We start from the raw sequence: 20398 nt of genomic DNA on the forward strand, positions 1-20398 counted from the left end.
TTCTTATTAAATTATCTCCACCTGGTGGCAGCATGTCATAGCTAGCAAGGGAGTAACAAGCAGAACTGGAGCATTTTTTAATTTAACAGAAACATAACATCAAAGCTAGTTAAATCAGATGAGTCATTTATTGCTTTAAAAACCCTGTAAATATGCATGAAATATCTTATAGCAGAATGGGGTGTCTTGTATGTAATTGGATCTCTAACTGGTAAGTATCCCATGCCTTCAGAATGCAAGTTGATTGCCATGAGTTCTGTTGGCACAATTGTATTAATGTCTGCATTGCTTCCCTTAAGAAGAGCAATGCAGGTGTTTTGATGGGGGAAGCCAACATTCCAGAGTGTTTAGCATATATATTCTGCTTATTCTTGTAGTTATAAAATATGGATTAGGCTGTGCAGTATTTCCATAATGTGTTTTCTTGGAGCATGTTTTTGTAGTCTGTTGCAAGTAAATGCTCTTTGCTGAAGTGCTGAATTGCCAGTTTTCCTCAGTGAAGAAAGGAAACATTTTCAGAACAATAAGCGCAGTATCAGCAGTATCTTATGAAAAGTCTTGAGGTAAATTCTTAAAAATAGATTTTAATATCACAGTTGTCCAAACAAGGTTTATATTTGAAGCACTGTGCAAACAATTCCATATGATTTAAAAAAAAAAAATCCTCTGTGTGAGTAAGATTTTTACAGAAGAACATAATTACTTGTTTATCCACAATTGAATGGTCTTTTTTGTTTTACAGATAAGGTCATCTCTTAAATGTTAAACTTTCACATTTCCATCTTATATTTCAAGAGTGACCCAGGGTGATTCTGAGGGTTCAGTTGGAAAGGAAATTAGAGATTATTGTGTATTTCCAAAAAATTTCTATAATGTAAGGAAGCTACAGCATGCCTGGATGGTGTAAAATGCTTTGACCAGCTTAAATCTTGTATGAAAGATGCCTTTAACATCTGGGGAGATTTTTAAAGCAGTGGTTATGTCTTTTTTCTGTGGAAAATATTTAGATTTGGGGCAAAAAAAAAAAAAGCAAACATGGGTTTAGTTACTATAGCCTGAAACTACAATGATCATAAAAAGATTTACTTAGATTTTTTTTTTTCCCCTAACTAAAAAATAAGTCAAAATGTCAGAACAGTTTGGTAAGAGCCAGTTAACAGCTGACAACTTGTAATAAATCATGTGGTTTTGATTTAAAGCTTCTAAATATACTTGGGTATATGTAGTGTCACTTGACATCTGTTACATTAACAAACTTTGAATCAAATACCCCAATTTCTTAAATTTATGTTGGGTTTTTTTTTAATAGACTTCTGGGTGCCTTTGAAAATGAATAGTTAGCCATTTTATAGCTGAGTTTAACATATTACTTTGTTGAACAGTGTAATTATTTTGATATAACTATTTACAACATATGCTGGCTTATGATGAGCTCTTTAGTGGTTTAAACAAAACTAAAAAACTTAAAGCTTGAGATCCTCCTGTGGAAAAGCTAAAAACTGGTTTTGTTTTGATTGCTTTTTTTCTTTGGCTGGGTTTTCTAAGAAGAAAATTAAAAAGCAAGGGGTAGGCTGACACCAAATGAAAGGAAGTTTGTATCTTTGTGGCAAAATTCATGCTCTGTTCTCAGATCTTTTCTTGATGTGTGTCTGTATGTTTGTGGGGTCTTTTGTACAGTGAAAGTACTGCTCATATAATCCTTCTAGGTGAGAACTACAGAATTTACCTTTGCTGAAGTCCTCTTAGGATTAATGGGCCACAGAAATTGTTACCTATAAGCACTGAATAGAAAAAACAAGGGACACAAGGAGTTAATGCATCACTTCTGTCCATTGAGTCTTAAAATTCTTAAAAGTCTTAAAAAGGTTGTGCTCACCTGGCTTTTCTGTCGTGTGAGGTGTGTAAAATGTGAATTCAGGGAAGGAAGGGAAAAGAATCCCAACCAAGCAAATTATATTTACATAGCTGAACAACCAATCTCTCTTATAAGCCATAAATATGGGAATATTACATTGATTTGTCATACTGCATTAATCTAATAAAATTGGCTGAGGCAAAGTTTCTATTAGGGCTTTTTTTTCTTTGTATCTTGAGCTTTTGTGTGGAAAAAGGATTCCTTTTTTCTTTGATCCATCAAGCAGTTTCAAGGCTGAAAATATATTTCTGAATTTAATAACAAATTACTAGTTTTTACTTAAGAGCTGTAAAACTGAAATTCACCTAAAAAGGAGATTAGATGCTAATTTAATCTTCTTTCTTGGTTTATTTTGTAGTAGATTTCAGCCTGCAGGTGTTGAGCTGACCAGTTCTGATAAGACCAGGTAGTATAAGCTGCAGGGTAACTAATTTGAAAAATCTATCATTAAATAAAGTGAAGTTTAAGCAGTGAAGAATTTCCTGCTTTACTGATTGCAAATTTTTTTTTTTTTTTTATTATAGAAAGCTATCACTACTTTTAGCTTTTTCAATCCTACAATATTGATAAAATGAGAAACATTGAAAGTTTGGGGAAAGGTCTGATTTGCCTTACAGAACTCTAGCTGGTAATTTTGTGTTCAAACCATGTACTAAGATGTTTTCTTACTGCTTCAGAGATTCAGACCACAAGTTGCTGATTTTCTCTCAGAAGGTGGTACCATTTGTAGGTTCTATGATTTTTGTTGTCCTGGGAAGGCCAAGAAAGCTTCTCCCATTGCTCTTCGCTCTTGTCCCTCACCTTGGGGTGGAGGGACATAGCTCAGTAAAGGTGCCTTCTCTCTTGTGCATTAGCAGGAATAACAACCCAGGACAAGGGAAGTGGGAACTTCCTGTTGGGGAAAACAGTATGTGAAGCCCCTGTCTGATAAGATCTGTGCCAGTTTAGACACTCTTGGAAATTTTATCCCCATTGGCATTTCTTTAACCAGACACAAGGGTGCAGTTTAGATGATTTTGTGTGCCTTTGATGTGTATAGCAAACACTAATGTTTTGGTGTTTTAACTGATGTAGGTGATGTCCAGATTTTAGGGAGACAAAAATGTTCGGGCCTTGATGGCCTGAACAAATGAGCTTGAAGGGAGGGTTACATCCCTGAGGTATTTTAGAGGAATAGGACTATGTGATAACCAGAACATCCATTTCCGAGTGGGCAGCTCACCCTATTGATTAGGCTGGGCTTTGGTGTCTGCCAGGCTTTGCAGCTTGGCCTGATGGGCACAAGGCTGTATGTGGTGGGAGCTGCCCTTGGCCTGTGCTGTCAGGAGATGTGCAACCGCGAGGACTTGGGTAGTAGGAGCATGTTCTTCCCCCAGAGGATGGTCAGGCACTGGAACAGGCTCCCCAGCGAGTGGTCACAGCCCCAAGGCTTCCAGAACTCAAGGAGCATTTGGACAGTGCTCTCAGGGACAAGGTGGGATTGTTGGAGTGTCCTGTGCAGGGCCAGGGGTTGTACTCAGTGATCCTCGGGGGTCCCTTCCAACTCAGCATATTCTGTGATTTCTTATAGGAGGCCTGTGGCTGCCTAGTTTCTTCTGCACAGGTCCTTATCTTAAACCACATTCATGGCTTGGTAGAGTTTATTTTGGCAGAATCAATGTTGTGTTGCATTGTTCGGTGTGCAGATTTTGTTTGGTTGGTGTTTTTGGGAGTGGTTGGTAGGGTGTTTGCGTGTGTCTGAATTCACAGTACTGAGAGATACCAAGACTTCTTTGGATTTAATTTTACTGCTTGCTATGTTGAGGAAACAAAACCAAGGAGATTTTGAAAGGACAGTTGTCAAAGTAGACTCAATAATAGACTCAGTGAGAGATCTGAAAATTTTGTTAATGTAAGCCAAACAATTATTAGGTTAATACTGGAAAACAAAAATGGTAGCAAACAAATACATATTCTTAAGTAAAACTTACAACTTATCCCTTCTTAAAAATTGACTAGAAATGCATTCTATTGGTTGTTATGGCATCTGAAATAGTTGAATAAAAGAGTATTTAAATTCCTTTCGTTACCATAGAGGCAAACCCTTCAAATCGTGTGCATTTGAGAGCTTGTGAAGTACTTATGAAACAAGAAAAGAAAAAAAAATAACCCTTCTGGTACTGGCTTGGGAATCTCATTATGTAATACTTCAGTAGCTGTGTTCTTTAATATGTTTGGCCACTTCTTTCTCTTTTGACTCTAATATCTGCTATAAATTGCACTGAATTCCCTGCTTTTTTCTTAGCAATTTTGTTACTGTTTAGAGTGAAAGTGACTTTTGAAAAGTCTTTTTTTGGTGATTTTTTTTTTTTAAGTACCTTATTTTTAAATTATTTTTCATTTTTGCTTTCAACTATTTTAATCTGAACTAATCTGTGAAAAAGGGGCAGGTCTCTGAAAGCAAGAAATTTTTTAGGGTAAGAACAACAAATATAATCAAACAACAGTATTGCTTGAAGTCATGTTCTTGCTTCTCCTGTACAGGGAATATGCATTCAACTGAGTTGGTAATGGAACTTATTCTATAAACTGACATTTAAGCCCTAAAAATGTTTATTTAGATGCTCTGAGTAGGCTGTGAACATATGGATACTCTTTGTAGAGGTCTGCTTAGAATAACCTTTAATAAATTTCCTATGATGTGACATGGAATTTTCTTTCTCCATATTGCTATTCATTTCAATATTGAAGAAATTAAAAAAACCCAAACAGCTGAGTGTTTATAAGGTGATACATCTTTACCTACACACTTGCTGCTACTTCCAAAAGAGCTGTATAATCAAATTTTGTTCAAGATGTGCTAGTGTGGTATATCATATGGTTTAGCAGTTATAAGATATCATTACATCCCTGTTGATATTTAAGGAATTAATTCTACTCATACAGTAATTAAGGCTGATTCATAGGCTGGTGCTAATAAAGGAAACGTGCAAAATATAAGTGCAGGAACCAAATCCCCTTTTTTTCTTTTGTATTTCTTACCATGGCATGTCCTGTCTGGCAGTCTTTGTACATATCCCAGTATTTAAGAATTTTTTAGACAGCAGTGTCTTTATGAATAAATGTAATGTTTTGGAGATAATTATGGTTATATAGCACCAATTTAAAAATATATTGCATTTTTCATATATTTCTCTGTCCTCTAAGTCAAAACAGGGCAATGAGGTAAAATTTTACATTTCCATTTATTTACTGACAGAGTAAAACTAGGACTGCTGGTTTATTGCTGAGGTTGCCAGGACATTTTCATCTAGGGAGACTGAATCCATACTATGTCAGAAAGACAGATGAACTCTTAAACACTCAATTGCTTTTCTGGTGGTTCTCAATCTTGGAGTTCATCCAAGTGTATTTCATGGTGTGTCTCAATATAGTGCTGACACTTGGATGCTTTGAGTTGAAACCAAGTTTTCTTTACTCCCTGTAATAATACCACTTGTGAAGCACTGGGGGTTTTGTTCCTGATTTTATATTCTTAAAAAGTGTATAAACTTTTTTTTTTTTTTTGGTCAGACTTCATTAAGAATATATCCAGTGTTGAAATTTAGCAGCTACTCTATTTTAGAGAAGTAGATGTGTACCCGCAATAAGGCTGAAATTTCAACTGGTGAAAGCCACTATGCACTTCTGGAAAAGTTAGGAACTGTTGCTTTTTAAACAAAAGTCAGTGACGTGCAACTTCTCAATTTATATGGATATTTTGGGGATTACACTGAATACCTAAGACATGTGTTCCATGTTCATTTTGAAATCCTCTCTGTGTTGCTTACATATGTGAAGCTGCTGTTTGACTTTGTTCTGCTTTTGCTTCTGTGTACCAATTGTAGTCATATTTGTGATGCAGTAAAACGAAGAATGGCTTAAAATTAAAGTTACAGCTCAGTGTGCACCATTTTATCGCTAACTGAAATTCCATGTAGTCTTGTGGGGTGTGATGTAGGTTTGGGGGGTTTTGTTTAGGGGTTTTTTAAGGTACATAAAATACAGTTCTTCTACAATGTAGTGGTATGAAAGTTTTAGAAATGAAATAATTTGATTTTTGGATCTTTGATTCCAACATGAGTAATTCAAAAGTGTGATACTGGGATCATCTGAGGATTATTGTGTGCACATACTGTAATGTTTAGAAGGATTTCTTTCATGGTATGATCACACCTACATCCAGTAAGTAAAGCATATGCTACTTAAACATCAGTGATCAAATTGAGCTAGTTATACTCTTTTTCACTTGGTGAAAAAGCTAAATTTCTGAGTTCCAGCTCTCTGTAAATTTTCACTGCATTCAGAGAAAGAGAAGAATTCTTATCTTTCCCACTAGCAGGAAGTCATTAAACTTCCAGTCTGTTTACATGATCAGTTTGAGGATGAAAAATATCCATATACCCATTTCTAGTTTGGAAGTAAGCAGGGGTCAGTTCAATATTTGAATAACATCTTTCTTTAATTTACTCAAAACTTTTTAATCTTCGTCAGTCACAATAATGGAAAAATAGTCGAAGAGGAAATAATGGAAAAAGGTCTGAGAGTACAAAGTGTATTAGTTTTTTATATCTCTGGATAGATTTTAGGGAATATAGCTAAAAGACATTTCTAGACTCAACAGAAGCCTTTTCAGCACAGAAAATAATTTTGTAGTGTGTTACAAATATGAGGTTTAGCTGTATATAGAGAGGGGAAAAAAAAAATCTCTACCTGAAATGTAGAGGGTTAATCTATCCCCAGGGTTAAATAAATTTCCTTTCAAAATGAGACCTTTGTTAATGTGCTGTTTTAGGTTGGGTGTTTTCTTTGTTTTTTTGTTTTAGTTTGGGGTTTTTTTTGTTTTTTATTTACAAATCTTTCCTTACCGTCATGGAGCATACCACTGATTTTTATCATAAACTGTGGTAATAATACATTTTTAAAATGTTCAGTTCCAAGATTCCACATACGGATGCTACTAGTTGCCCCTATAGAACCCTTAGGACTTGCAGTGATGATTCTTTGTTAGCATATTTTCAATTATAAAAAATTGGATATGTGTATGTCTGAGCAGAAATAATCCGGAGAGGGACTGAGACAAAGACATGTATCACTGTACTGCATTTACACAGTGCCCGTTTCACTGTAAAACATGCTTGCATTTTTTGGATGTCCATACATACAGAGATTTACATAATTCTTAAGTGTTTTTATTTATTAAGGTGACCTCTGTATGGTACCCAAAATAAAAGCAATTCCTGAGAGTTTAGATTTCCAACTTTTCAGACTGGATTCCATAAACCAAACAAGCCACATACATTTTAAGGCCAACCCGTTTAATGAGAGAGTTTATCTCCTTAAGGAAGGAAAACAGATTTTTACTTTCTCATCCTCATATGGGTCAAGAAAATGCTTCTCTTAGAAGTTTGAACTTCTGTTTACAACTGTGAGACATCAGCCACTTCCTGCAAGAATTCAGTAACTTGGAAAGGTCCTTGTTTTCTTATCTAGGAAGCATCTCCAGTGGTAGGAGAACAGCTTCCCTACATGTTATTCTTCTATTTCTCACCTAATCTGACCACAATTAAACAGCAGCTTGTATTTGGTGATTTTGCTAGTAATATCATTTCAGGGTAAAGAGAGAAACATTCATTCTTTCCCCCAGCCTCAGGGACACTGTCAAATATTAAGTTTGGTTCTGTGTGACCTCCAGATAGAGAAAATCCAGCTGTGAATTCTAAAATTTCATCTGGCTGATAAAGAAGTTGAGATCAAATAAATGTCAATAGGGAATAGAGGTGTAAGAGCACACACATCTAGAAGTTTTGGTGTGAAAAGAGAGCTGCTGAATGAAGGTGTTATTAGGAAATTATATTAATTGACCATAATTTTACTGTAAATGAAGTGTTGAGCAGTAGCATGTATTAGGAACACTTTGACTGAAGTGTCTGTAAGAACTGCCTGTAAGTGTCAACATCGTTTGGGTTGGAAGGGACCTTAAAGATCATCTCATTCCAACCCCCCTGCTATGGGCAGGGACACCTTCCACTACATCAGGTTACTCAGAGCCCCATCCAACCTGGCTTTGAACACTTTTAGGGATGGGGCAGCCACAGCTTCTCTGGGCAGCCTGTGCCAGTGCCTCATCACCTTCACAGTAAAGAATTTTTTCCTAATATCTGATCTAAACCTATTTTCTTGTCAATTTGAAGCCATTGCCCCTTGTCCTGTCACTTCAGGCCCTTGTAAATTGTCTCCATCTTTCCTGTGGGCTTCCTTCAGGTACTGAAAGGCCACAATTAGGTCACCCCAAAGCCTTCTCTTTCCCAGGCTGAACAATCCCAGTTCTCTCAGCCTTTCCTCATGGCAGAGCTGCTCCATCCCTCTGATCACCTTGGTGGCCTCCTCTGGGCTGGCTCCAGCAGGTCCCTGTCCTTCCTGTGCTGGGACCCCAGAGCTGGATGCAGCACTGCAGGTGGGGTCTCAGCAGAGCAGGGCAGAGGGGCAGAATCCCCTTTCTCAACCTACTTATGAGGCTTAATTGGGGATTTAAAAAAAAAAAAAAAATATATATATTTTTGTTCTTCAGTGGCTGGAGAAGGATCTGGAAAGGAGAGAGCCTTTATATTATTTATATTATTATATCATTATAGTAATGAACACTAAGCAGAACAACAGTCTAATGAGAAACTATTAGAAGCTCTTAAATCCTTAAACTGAAAATAGTGGTTTGGATAAGAATGTTCCTTATTCCTTTCCTTTAAATCTTGGACTCTAGAGTATCCTCTAGCTATGCTTTTACAGTGTTTAATAAAAATATGAAAAAAGTAAATGCAAAGAGCATGAAGAAGAAAAGTTTCTTACACTGCTGAAATTCAAGGCTGTGTTATTGGGAAATCTCCACCTGCTCAATTTTTTTTTTTTTTTTCCCCACTGATGGGATGACCCAGAATAGACTTGCTTCTTTTTCTTCGCATTTATTTTTTTTTTGCTTTGGTGGGATGGAGAGATTATCTGTCAGAGGAGTTCCCTGCCTGTTCTGCTCAAAGTGCTGCTCTAGAAACAGCCTTACTTTCCATCTCTCAAAGCAGTAGGAGACCCAAATATGGAAGTACAAGTTTACTCTCCTTCTATAAATTCATAGGCCTCCAAACCTTTTAGTTTTATTGTCTCTTTAGTGTAATTAGTTAATAGAGCTACATCACAGTGGTTTATACTAGACTACATACTATAGCTGAGACAATGAATGAAAATAAACTTAGGAAATTTTTTATACCCAAGATAATTTACACACCATAAGGTTTTTTCCATATGTCCAGAGCAAGTATTTAGTTCTAAAATTTATGCACTCTTTTGTAGCACTTTTTATGATTGGAATGTTACAGCTTTTCTTTTGGATCCTGTTAGTCCGTGGAGATTAAAATGTAAGAAATATGCTATGCTCCCTTAAGGATTCTGGTTGCTGTTTTTTTTTCTTGTGGGACCAATGTATTCACAGGTATGTTGAACTTCTAGTTTAGCTCTTTCCAAATTAAAAACTTTGTGATTAAATCAGCAGAAGACTTGCGTGGCACTCTCAGAGCCATAGCAAATAATTTATCTTTTTCTTGGGTACTTTCTCAGCAAAAAAGTGAAGTTCCATCAAAAGACGTGATTTCAGTGACAGAAATACGGTCTTTGGATTGACTGTTCCTGAAATGTAATTTTGTGTATCAAGCAAATGTCAAAAGAAATAAAAGTTACATTTGGTCTAGACTTCACTTTTGACAGTAGTTTCAGAATAAATCTTTAAGATGAGTTACAAATTCTCACCCCACCTAATGCTGACACATAAAATTGAAGAAGTATATTCATTAATAAGTCTTTCTTCTTTTTTTGCATTGCTGTAGAACATCAATTGTAATAATGTGATCTTAAAATGTATATAACAAGCTTTTCTCTTTTATTTTCTTCTGTGGGGAGCTGTCTCAAAATGTGGATATAAGACTTAGGTAATAAAATGTCAGTTTAACCTTTGTGCATTATCTCAGCAGGACCAGATTTGCTGACTTACCGAATAGTAAGTATATTTTTTTAAATTTGTCTAACGCAGAAAAAATTTTACTTTTGATAACTTGACTTCTATGATAATTTATTACACTTAAAAATGGTAATTATAACAAACTTCTTCGATTTCATCTAAATCATTGCACTACTGCATGTCCAGTATTATAAAATGTTTTCAATAATTTTTTTATAAAAAATGAAATTAAGGTCTCTATAACTTGAGATTAACCATCTGTACTTTGTCTATTGAATTTGAATTTTTATATTTATAATTAGCTCTTTAAAAGGATCATGAAATGAAAAGAATTGCTTTTTTCTAAATAAAAGTAGAAAATGCAGATGGTGCAAAGTGAATTTGCACAATCGGCAGTATTAAAGAAGCAGGACGTGATTAGAAATGAGCATAAGAACATGCAAAGCAGTTTGAAATGGAATATCTTAATTCTATTTGTATTCTAATTCCAAGCTACTGTCACCTTCTCTCTTTTCCCCTTGGTCAAGCATTTTAATCTGTCATTTTTTTGAATGTGATATAATCTGTCTTTAGTATTTAGCTCCATTCATCTGTAAAGTTGATTAGAAAATTTTAACTATTGAATAAAGTTAGACAGTTTTCTAGGGAACTTACCTACTGGTGAGCTGAAACCCTTGTTGGTTGACATTACGAGAAGACCTGTTTGCACATATAGAGGATTTTCCTGTCTTTAGTTGGATCTTGAGGTTCATTCATCTTTAGGAAACTTTTGCTCCTTACTAAGATATATTGACCTTATAAGATATATTGACCATGGGATGAATGGGAGCCCTGTATGGGTGCCCAGGTTCTTTACTCAAGTGTTCAGAGCTTGTAGTCACCTCAGGGTCTCCCCTACTGATGTCAGTGGTCCCCATGTGAATAATTATCAAAGAGAAGTGGCCTTGGAAATAGATGAGCCTCAGCAATCTCTGCCATGTCAAGGGTACTAATCCTGGGAAAGCAAGTCCATGGGCCAGGTCAGGATGTGGGTAACTGTCACTCACAGGAGTTGTCCCTCATGGGACCCATCAGTTCTACTTTTTTGGCACTATTTGTTTCATTGCTCAGGTCTGGCTGGTCCAAATGCCTTCCAAACAGAACTTGTTCTGACTTTTCCTGTTGTTAGGGCTGATCCTGTACCTGTCAAGCAACCAAACCTATGCAAGCCTTATCTTTGAAATTTTTTTCAGCCTGCCTCAGTCTGATGTATTCTGTGTTTTTTGTCACAAGGAGATTACATGATTGATTAAATATTTATTACTGAGATTGAACAAATTAATATAAACATTATGAAGTGTCCTGATTTTGGCTGGGATAGAGTTAATTTTTTCTTTGTAGCTGGTACAATGCTGTGTTTTGGATTCAGTGTGAGAATGAGGTTGATAACACGCTGATTGTTTTGTTTGTTGCTAAATAGTGCTTACCCTAAATCAAGGATTTTCCATTTTGGATGCTCTGCTAGTGAGGAAGTGCACAAAAAACTTGGAGGGAACATGGTCTGTTCACCTGACCTGAACTGTCCAAAGGGATATTCCATCCCACAGAATATCATACTCACATATCAAACGTGGGAGTTACCTGGGGGGAGGCTGGGCATGGGTCAGTGGGTGGTGAGCCATTGTATTGTGCATCGCTTGTCCTTGTTGGGTTTTATCTGTCTCTCTCCCTTTTATTACCATCATTATTGCTATTATTTTTATGATGATATTTTACTTTGTTTCAATTACTAAACTGATTTTATATCAACCCATGACTTTTAGTTTTGTTTTCCTTGTTCTCCACCCCATTCCACTGGTGGGGTGGAGGGGCAGGTGAGTGAGTTGACTGTAGGGTATATGATTGTTGCCTGGGGTTAAACCATGACAGTCCTTTTTGACTCCCAATATGTGGGGATCAAAGGGTTGAGATAACGACAGATCTGACTGGAGCATGTTAGAAAAAATTTGTTGTAAGCATTCTTTGTGTAGATTTAGTAGTTTCTGGTCACAATGTTGATTTATTTGCTATCAGAGTTGTGCTTCTTCTCAGGGTTAAGACTTGCTCTGTGTGTTCCCTGTGGTGATGTTTATCCTCCATGGGGCCTGAGCTTAAGGGTTATCATTTTGTACTTTGCAGTAGAAAAAAGTGATGTGAAGGGCTTATGATATGATAGCATTGCTGGGCATGAAACTACTCTGGTACATGTATTCAGTGTCTCAGGAGTCACCTATTGGGAACTATTATTAATAATACCTTTGCCTTTTCTCCTTGGAGAGTCAACCTATGGGGGAGATATGTCCCTTATTGCCTCCAGGCTGATTAAAGTATCTTTTGAGAATTTTAAAGATTTTTTAATACCCTTGAAACAAACATGGTCCTTTTGCTAGGAGCTAGCACATTACTGTATGTGGTTCCGGTTTTTCTAAGGTTAAAGAACTAATTAAGAACATCAGCCAGAGATCTACCCTCAGGCTGGATATTTATGGGTAGCAGGGTCTGTGGGATAGTGTGGGGAACTACCTAGGACAGTGGGTGCCCCCCGTCTTTTGGAACTTTGCACCTGAATAAGTCCAGAATTTGGAATAACTAGCAACATACTTGGAAAAAGTGAGTCTGACAATTTCACATACACATGCAAATCTCTGCAACGTGCTGGGGTCTGGCCCAGGCCTGTTGAACCTTGCTCAATGCTACTCAGTACCCTCCAAGGGAAGAGACGGTCTCTGAAGCTGGTAACAGGACAGCAGGCCCTGTAGCGACTCCAACCCCAATGACAGTCCCTGGAGCTGAGCCACAGAACCAGCATGTTCTGCTGTCATTGTCCCTATAAACAACAGGAAATGCAAAAAAAATCATCTTGTTTAGTAACAGGGAACAGGGAGGGCAACAGGAGGAAGAGACAGAACAAGGGCTAAACACCGCTCCCTGTCCTTGGGTGAGCTGTGGTATATACAAAAAGATTTTGGCTGTCATCCCAGTGAACATGTTACCTACCACCTGGCTGCTCCGATGCTCAGATATTTGGGCTAGCAGTTTGGAATTAGACGGTAGAGAAGACAAACAGCTGGGATCACTTTCTAGGGAAGCAGGCATTGATGAAGTAATTGGAGAAGTGACTCAAGTCCTTAACCTCTGGAGGTGATCCTATCAATCATGAGGGAAAGGTTTCCCTCCAAGGAAGATACTATGTGTTGCCCAGGAAAATGGACTGCACAGAGAAAGGTATCCAATAACTAGGGGAATTAGCCCTTTGAGAGGTGACTTATTACGGCCTGAACAACACATACCCACAGATCCAGACAAAGTCTGATCCATGTAACAGAAATTTGTACGGAGTGCCCCATTGTCACACACCAACCCACTGGCTACATTAGTCTGGAAAGACATTTCGGCAGCAACAGTGGATGAAGCCGTTCACCACCTTGAGGAATATGAATGTATGGCAGTATTTCTTCCTCCCTCATCTCAACTGTGAGAAACTGTGTGATGAACTGTCCTGTGAGTTCCAGCAGTTCAGAGGAAATATGTCCAGCTCCCCACCTGTATGGGCTCGTACCTCAGTGATTTACTGCAGGTGGCCTTCAGCTCAGAAGATGGTACAGAAGGTACTGCCACAGGGTACCCCGTGGTTTTACTTGTGGGACCACTGACAGGATGTGAGGAATTGAGATGGAAAGCCTACCTTAACCCTAGAGACACAAGTACATGAATTACAGCAACGAACAAAAGCAAGTTGATGATCTTTGTGGAAAGTTCCTGCTCCAGTGGACGGTTTCTCAGGCAGTGTGGAAAGGCTTATCTTACTTCTGATTCTGTGGAGAGAAGTTTTAATCCACTTTTACAAGAAATAAGTGGAGAGTCCTGTGAGATCAGTATTAGAGGGGCCCTGCCTGGTGGAGGAGAGGGACAGCCAGATTTACTGGACTGTGTGGATCCCATGGCCTGGAATGTTGGACCCACAGGATTATAAGGCTCTGGTCAATACTGGTGCACAGTGAACCCTAATGACATCACGCAGTGCAGGGGCAGAACTCAACTGTATTTCTGGAGTGATGGGGATCACAACAGCAGACTCTGTTGGAGATTAAAATCAGCCTGCCTATCAATGAATGGCTGAAACATCCTATTGTGACTGGCCCAGAGAGTGTGTCTCCTTGCCAGAGACTACCTCAGGAGAAGGTGTGTCAAGGTCCCAAAAAGGCATTGTTGGGGTTTTTTTGCTGCCTTGGAGATGGGGGAAATTAAGCAGCTGCCTACCTTGCCTGGTGTCTCAGAGAACCCTTCTCTTGTGGGGTTGTTGAGAGTTGAAGAACAGCTTATGTTGATCACTACCACAATGGTGCACCAGCAGCAATATCACACCAACTGAGACTTCCTCATTCCCACCCATCAGCTGATTCCTTGACTGGAGGGCCAAGGAGTGATCAGCAGTTATTTCATTTTATATCTGAAAGGCTTGCTGACAGTTAGTATGAAAGATATGGTCCTGGTTTATCACTGAAATAACTTCAGGCATTTTCAGAAGTTTACACATTTAATGTATAAGTGTAATAATAGGAAAAAATGTCAACTTGAATTTTGAAAATTTTGGATTACTTGTTCACGTTAGGATTTGCAACTTCTTTAAATGCCAAAAATCCTGTTTCAAGGGATGTTTCACAGAAGTGAATTTTCATGTATGAGTAGCTATTCTAAAAACTAAGAAGAATGTTGAAGCAATTTTGGAACTTCTCTTATAGAAGTAATGCAAAGCTGTCTACCATTAAAAAAAAACCAAAAAACAAAACACCCAACAATGAAAAAATAAACAACACTCCCCCAAGTAATCCCCTTCTAATGAAAAAAGAAAACCAAGCTGAACAAAATAAAAACTACCCCATACCAATTGGTGGTGAAAAAATGCATGTGAAATCTTAGAAAAAACTGGAGAAAGGTATTACAGAATCACAGGTTGGGTCAGGTTGGAAGGAACCACAGTGGGTCATCTGGTCTCACCTCCCTGCCCAAGCAGGGTCATCCCGGAGCACATGGCACAGGATTGCATCCAGATGGTTCTGGAATATCTCCAGTGAGGGAGACTCCACACCCTTTCTAGGTGATCTTTTCCAGTGCGTGGTCACTGCACAGTAAAGAAGTTCTTCCTGTGTTCAGGTGGAACTTCCTGTTCATAAGTTGCCTCTTGTGTTTTTCTGAAAGTGGAGGAAAGTTCAATATATATATGTGTTTATATGAAAATCTAACTCTTTTTTTTAATGTACACTGTAGCAGGTTTGGATTTTAATTTTGCTATTTAGACTAATTTGCAGCAGAATGCTATTATTTCAGTTTGAGTTCTCATGACTGGAGTTTCCTGAAGGATAGAAAATCCATGTGAGAACTCACAGGGTAATGAAGATGATAAATTTACTTAACTGAAAATATGTTCATACTGAAGTATCTGTCATTACAAATAATGTATGACTGATCTTAAGTCTATCAAAACATCTATTAGAAATACACATGAACTAGAAGATTCAGTATACCTAAGCATTTGGTATGATCTAAACAGAGAGATGAGTACAAAATAGAATCACCGTAACTTATTGTGTTATATTAGTGTTGTATTCCTTTGTCTTTTCTGGTCTCTTGAAGGAAACCAAACTTTATCTTTGCATGCCAAATGATATTATTCGAGTTCTTGAAGAAATTTTCTGGTGGAGATAAAGATGAATTTACTTCTTCAGTGCTTAGTGACAAGCTGAGCATTACCTGATTTTAGATTTTAATTACAAACACAGAATTTCATAACCTGAATGCCTGCCTAGGCAGTGGTTTTACTGGCCAAGACAGTTAGAAATGTGCAACTAAGGTATGTTGCTTGAAGCATGGCAAATCTAATGCAAAAAACTGACTCTTGATTTGGTTTTGGCAGAGGGAGGCTACAGAAAGTAAGTATTGATTTTACTAAGAACATTCTTTGAATTTAGTTATTATGGTAGTTACTGAATTTGATGGAATAAACTAATTGGTGAGGGTTTGTGGTCTGTCAGTTTTGCAGTCTCCCATGCAACCCTAGGAGACTAATATTTATTTTTAAGGCCAGGCAGTTGATAACTTCCTAAGAGGTGTAGTACAGCTCCTTGTCTTGTGACAATAATGGGGGAAAAATACATGCTATTATGTAAGAACTCCTCATTTCAACGAAAGAAAAAGAAGCAAATACATTAAGTTCCTGGGCGACTGGCTGTAGGTGGCCCTGTTATAGCATGGAGGCTGGATAAAATGACCTCCGGAGGTCACTTCGAATTGATACTAGGCTGTGATTTGTAAGGAAAAATATACCCTCCCTCCAGACCTTTTAAAAAATTAAAATAATGATAATTAGAAAATGTGCATTTCAAAGGAATCTACTTTCTCTTCAGAGAAGCTCACATTTTAATGCATTTGTCAGCTTTCTGTGTTAAAGTTAATATGTTGAGATGATATTGTAGTTCTGCCTAGCAGCTCCTTCTGGTGTCTTGAGGAGATGGTTTTGCACATCATAACACATTGTTGGAGAGAGTGGAGGTGTCAGGACGGTCCTTGGCTGTTTAAGCTTTCATTTGTACTCTGTTAATCACTGAGTCCAGAAGTACGTAATAAGTACACAGGCTGCCTGCATAGGAAGACATAAAAGTTATTTTCCATTTTCCCTTCAGCTCACTAACCTTTATCAAAAATAACATTAGCAATAAAAAATAGTTTTCATGAAAGAAAACATTTGTATCAAATTCCCTGAGCAAATACTGTAATAGGTTCAAGTTTCTTGCACAGTCCTGAGTTGAATGTGATTGACCCCATGTGTTCTCAGACTGTAAAAAGATTTAAAACCAGAACAGATAATTGCAGGGTCAAGTTATGGGCTTTATTTAGGTTGTGTTATAGCACCTTTCATTCATAAAGCTGAATATTGTAATGTGTGCAATGCTTGAAGTCTTGAAAGTATTCAAGCCTTTGGTCTGCACTGCATCGTTGGACACTAACAAAGGCATAAAACCCTGATGTAATGCCAAAAAGTGCAGCTGGGAAGCTGTTAGTTATTGGTGGACATAAAGGTGTTAAGAAAAAGATCTCTTGCTTTTGTTCTGTTCTATGGATGAAATTGCAAAAGGTGAGAAGGGGAGAAGCAAAAGATGAAGGGCAGCTTTTGATGCATCTGACAATACCAGAAGATTCTCTTAATGGCTTTCTTTTCATCTTCATAGAAACTGCAGACTTCGTAGGTCAGAAATAGAAAAGAAAGAACAGCGGGGGGCATTTGGTGAAAGTGAGGCTGATACCCAGTTTTTGTTGTTCTGCTGTTCAGTTAGCGCTGACTCCTGTTTGCTTCACTTAAGTCAGGATGTACCATACAATTTCTGTCCATATAGCAAGAGGTTCTGTAGGCAGAAAACTTGGCACAACCGGTATGTTTTGTTCCTGAAGTCTGCAATTTTCCTGACTATAAAAGTGTCCAGTAGGTTTCTGAAATTCATCTTCGTTTATTTACGTTCAGTGGTGCTTCTTGTTTAGGAGAGACTGGCTTCAAGAGAACTTCATCACTGTGGTTTTGTTTTGACAGAGAATTTAAAATCTAATGGCCAGCACATAGTATATAATAAGCGGTTAGTAAAGTCATTAATCAGAAAATGAATTTAAAATACTTATTCTTTCCACAGTATCTCTGTTAATCTTTTTAGGCTCTTAGTTAGCATATCATCAATATTTATAGGTAGAAGTATGTGCATAATAAAAAAACACGTACAATATATTTGCATAGCCAAAATTTCTTAAATTATACCACTATTGGCATCTTAAACATACCCAACAGCAATTCCTATATGAATATAGTCTTGCACTAAACAATCTTTCTCTCTTTCTCTTGCCAGCAGAAATTGTATTAGTTGTATCTTTCAGTGAAAGAGGAGCCTCAGTATAAGCATACATATTGTGTTGGTGTGCCCTAATGAAACATATTTGAGAAATAAAGGTTATTTTTTTACAGAACAAAAAAATAGTTGTGGATCCAGAGTGGTGGAAAGAGGCTGTCATCATCTCCCTTATTTTCCTCCATTTTGAATTGTTTACAATCAGTAAGCCCAAAGTAAGCAAACCTAGTGAATAGTGTAGTATTCACAAATCCTCAATGCCATTTGAAAGAAAACACAAGCTAAATCATAAATCGTCATGCATCAAATTCCAAGGAAGCATACACTTGTGATCAGCAGCATGTTTGAGAAATAAGGGCTAAAAGAAAGGTAGGTTTTTCATAGATTTTCATGCATAGAGGGTAAAAATTGAATTAAACTAAATCTGTGAATTGAGGGATGACTAATAATTACAGTATTCTTGGGCATAGTATTTTGTGGAAAAACCCCCTAAGTGCATTTAAATTATGGAGATGAAACTTGATTTCAAAATATTGTGTGAATATTGTGAATTTAGAATTGTGTGAGATTTGGTAATATGAGTAATGAAATAAAAATGAGTAATAAATCTGGAAATAAGTGGTTTGATGCCCTTGTGGAATAGGCTGCCAAAATTAATAACAAAATATAAAAATTAAAAATCAAAAGCTAATTTGACAATTTTTTATTCATTCTAAAATTTAGAATCATTAAAAATCTGGGTTTATTTCCAAATATTACATCATAATGAAATTTTGCATCATCTTGCATAATAACTTTTTAAATCTTAAGATGAAAAACTGAAGAGAGATTTGTTGAAAAGCTCAACATTTTCTCAAGTCTTAGTGATTTTTTTGATAGTGGTAGTGATTTAGAGTAGTTATAATTTGGAGAAGTAATCCAAATGACCACTCAAGAAACTCCCCCATGCATTGACAGCTTCCCTTTAGAATTCCCATTTGAGTGGAATAAATTACAAAATGTCTATCAGCTTATTTTTTAAAGAAACTGACTCAGAGTTATTTTACTTGCTCTCTTAAAAATATTTTAAACTATTGTGCAAGCATCCTACGAAAGTTTAAATAAATTTATTTATCCATTTTAAATTCTCTAACTATATGTAGACTTTCAGATCCTCTAAAAAAGAGCTTAGATGAGATCCACTGACTGACATTAGTAAAAATTAGACAGTAATCTGCTGAGTAGAGTATATTGCTTTGGAATCATCTGATTGATGGGTCTATAAATACTTTTCAGATGTTAGAGTGCTGCAGTCCTGTGGAACTCTCTAGTATCCCAATAGGTATTGAAAGGTAAGAGTAGCCCTAAGGAGAACTCCTTAACCACTTTTTGTAAATGTCCTTATTGTGAGTTATGTGATGACCTTAAAGCAGCTGCTACAAAACAAATTCCTAAACAGCAATATTTTAAAAAACATGTTACTACTATGATTATCAGGGTTTGACTACACCACCTCTTCTGACTTTTTCCCATGATAATTTTATGAAAACTTGTGTGTGATTATTGATAGTTCTGTGACAGTGAGAAACCATTCGATATTTTGAGAATCATTTAATTATTTTTAATTAAATTACTCCTGACAGAATAAAATTGAATGAAACTGAAGAATACTCTTATTTTCTATGACTGACACTAGAGTTTCATGGTTTAATCCTGACTCTGAGCAAGTGCTGCTCGGCAGTAACACATCCCTGTGTTATCAACACTGTTCTCAGCACAAATGCAACACACAGCCCCCTCTAAGCCAATGTGAAGAAAATTGATTCTATCTCAGCCAGAATTGGTACATTCAGACATAACCAAAAAATACTAGTAGAAGGGGTGAGGAATATTTAAGCAGTTCCTCCCTCTGTAAGGTAAAAGTGGTTGTTATGAGTGGTAACTGTTGTTATTAGTGTAGTTTAGTGAAATCTCATTTATTATCACGAACTGTGCTTCCAAGCTGGCTGTCAAGGACCTTTTCCAAGATGCTGGGACGGACATACTCTTCTGCTTCTGCTACATATTGTGCTATTACTTCATGTAGTACATTAGGTTTGAAATTCAGTGCTGTGTCAGAGTGCTGTGCAATATTACAGTTTTAAATATTTTGAAAGTATTTTTTGAATTAATTAAGTGGGGATAGGGTCAGACATTTAACACAATATGTGTATTTAAACTATGTAGTAAACAGTGGCACAGAGTCCTACAAGCCAACAGATAACATTGGTCATTACAAGGGAGAATGAATTACTGTTTTGTACCTCATCACACCATGACATTTGCAAATTCTCCCAGGAATCTCTAGTGAATGCTGTCTTGTCCTGACAAATTCTTTGGGACAATTTAATGTTTTATTTCTTCAATAGCTTCTTTTAAAACTTTTATTTCAGAGGCATCCAATGGCATGTTGTAGCCTTGTCTCTTCTGAATATTCCTTTTCTACCATAGTCATCCTGTGTTCAGATTCTCTCTGTAGTCTTGACTTCTCATGTAAAGGTATATAATTTAAACTTTTTGTCTCTTGTGCTTTCATGC

The 20398-nt window shown here is 37.0% G+C and overlaps 1 protein-coding gene across 2 annotated transcripts in view; it reads left to right on the forward strand.

Moving 5' to 3' along the window:
• Positions 1 to 20398, forward strand: part of NCAM2 (neural cell adhesion molecule 2) — a 281727-nt gene that overhangs the window by 21173 nt on the left and 240156 nt on the right. The gene's annotated exons all lie outside the window — the stretch shown is intronic.

This window comes from Corvus kubaryi, unplaced genomic scaffold, assembly GCF_017639235.1.
Source record: "Corvus kubaryi isolate FWS band 111438036 unplaced genomic scaffold, C.kubaryi_AGA036_p1.0 37199, whole genome shotgun sequence".
NCBI lineage: Eukaryota > Metazoa > Chordata > Aves > Passeriformes > Corvidae > Corvus > Corvus kubaryi.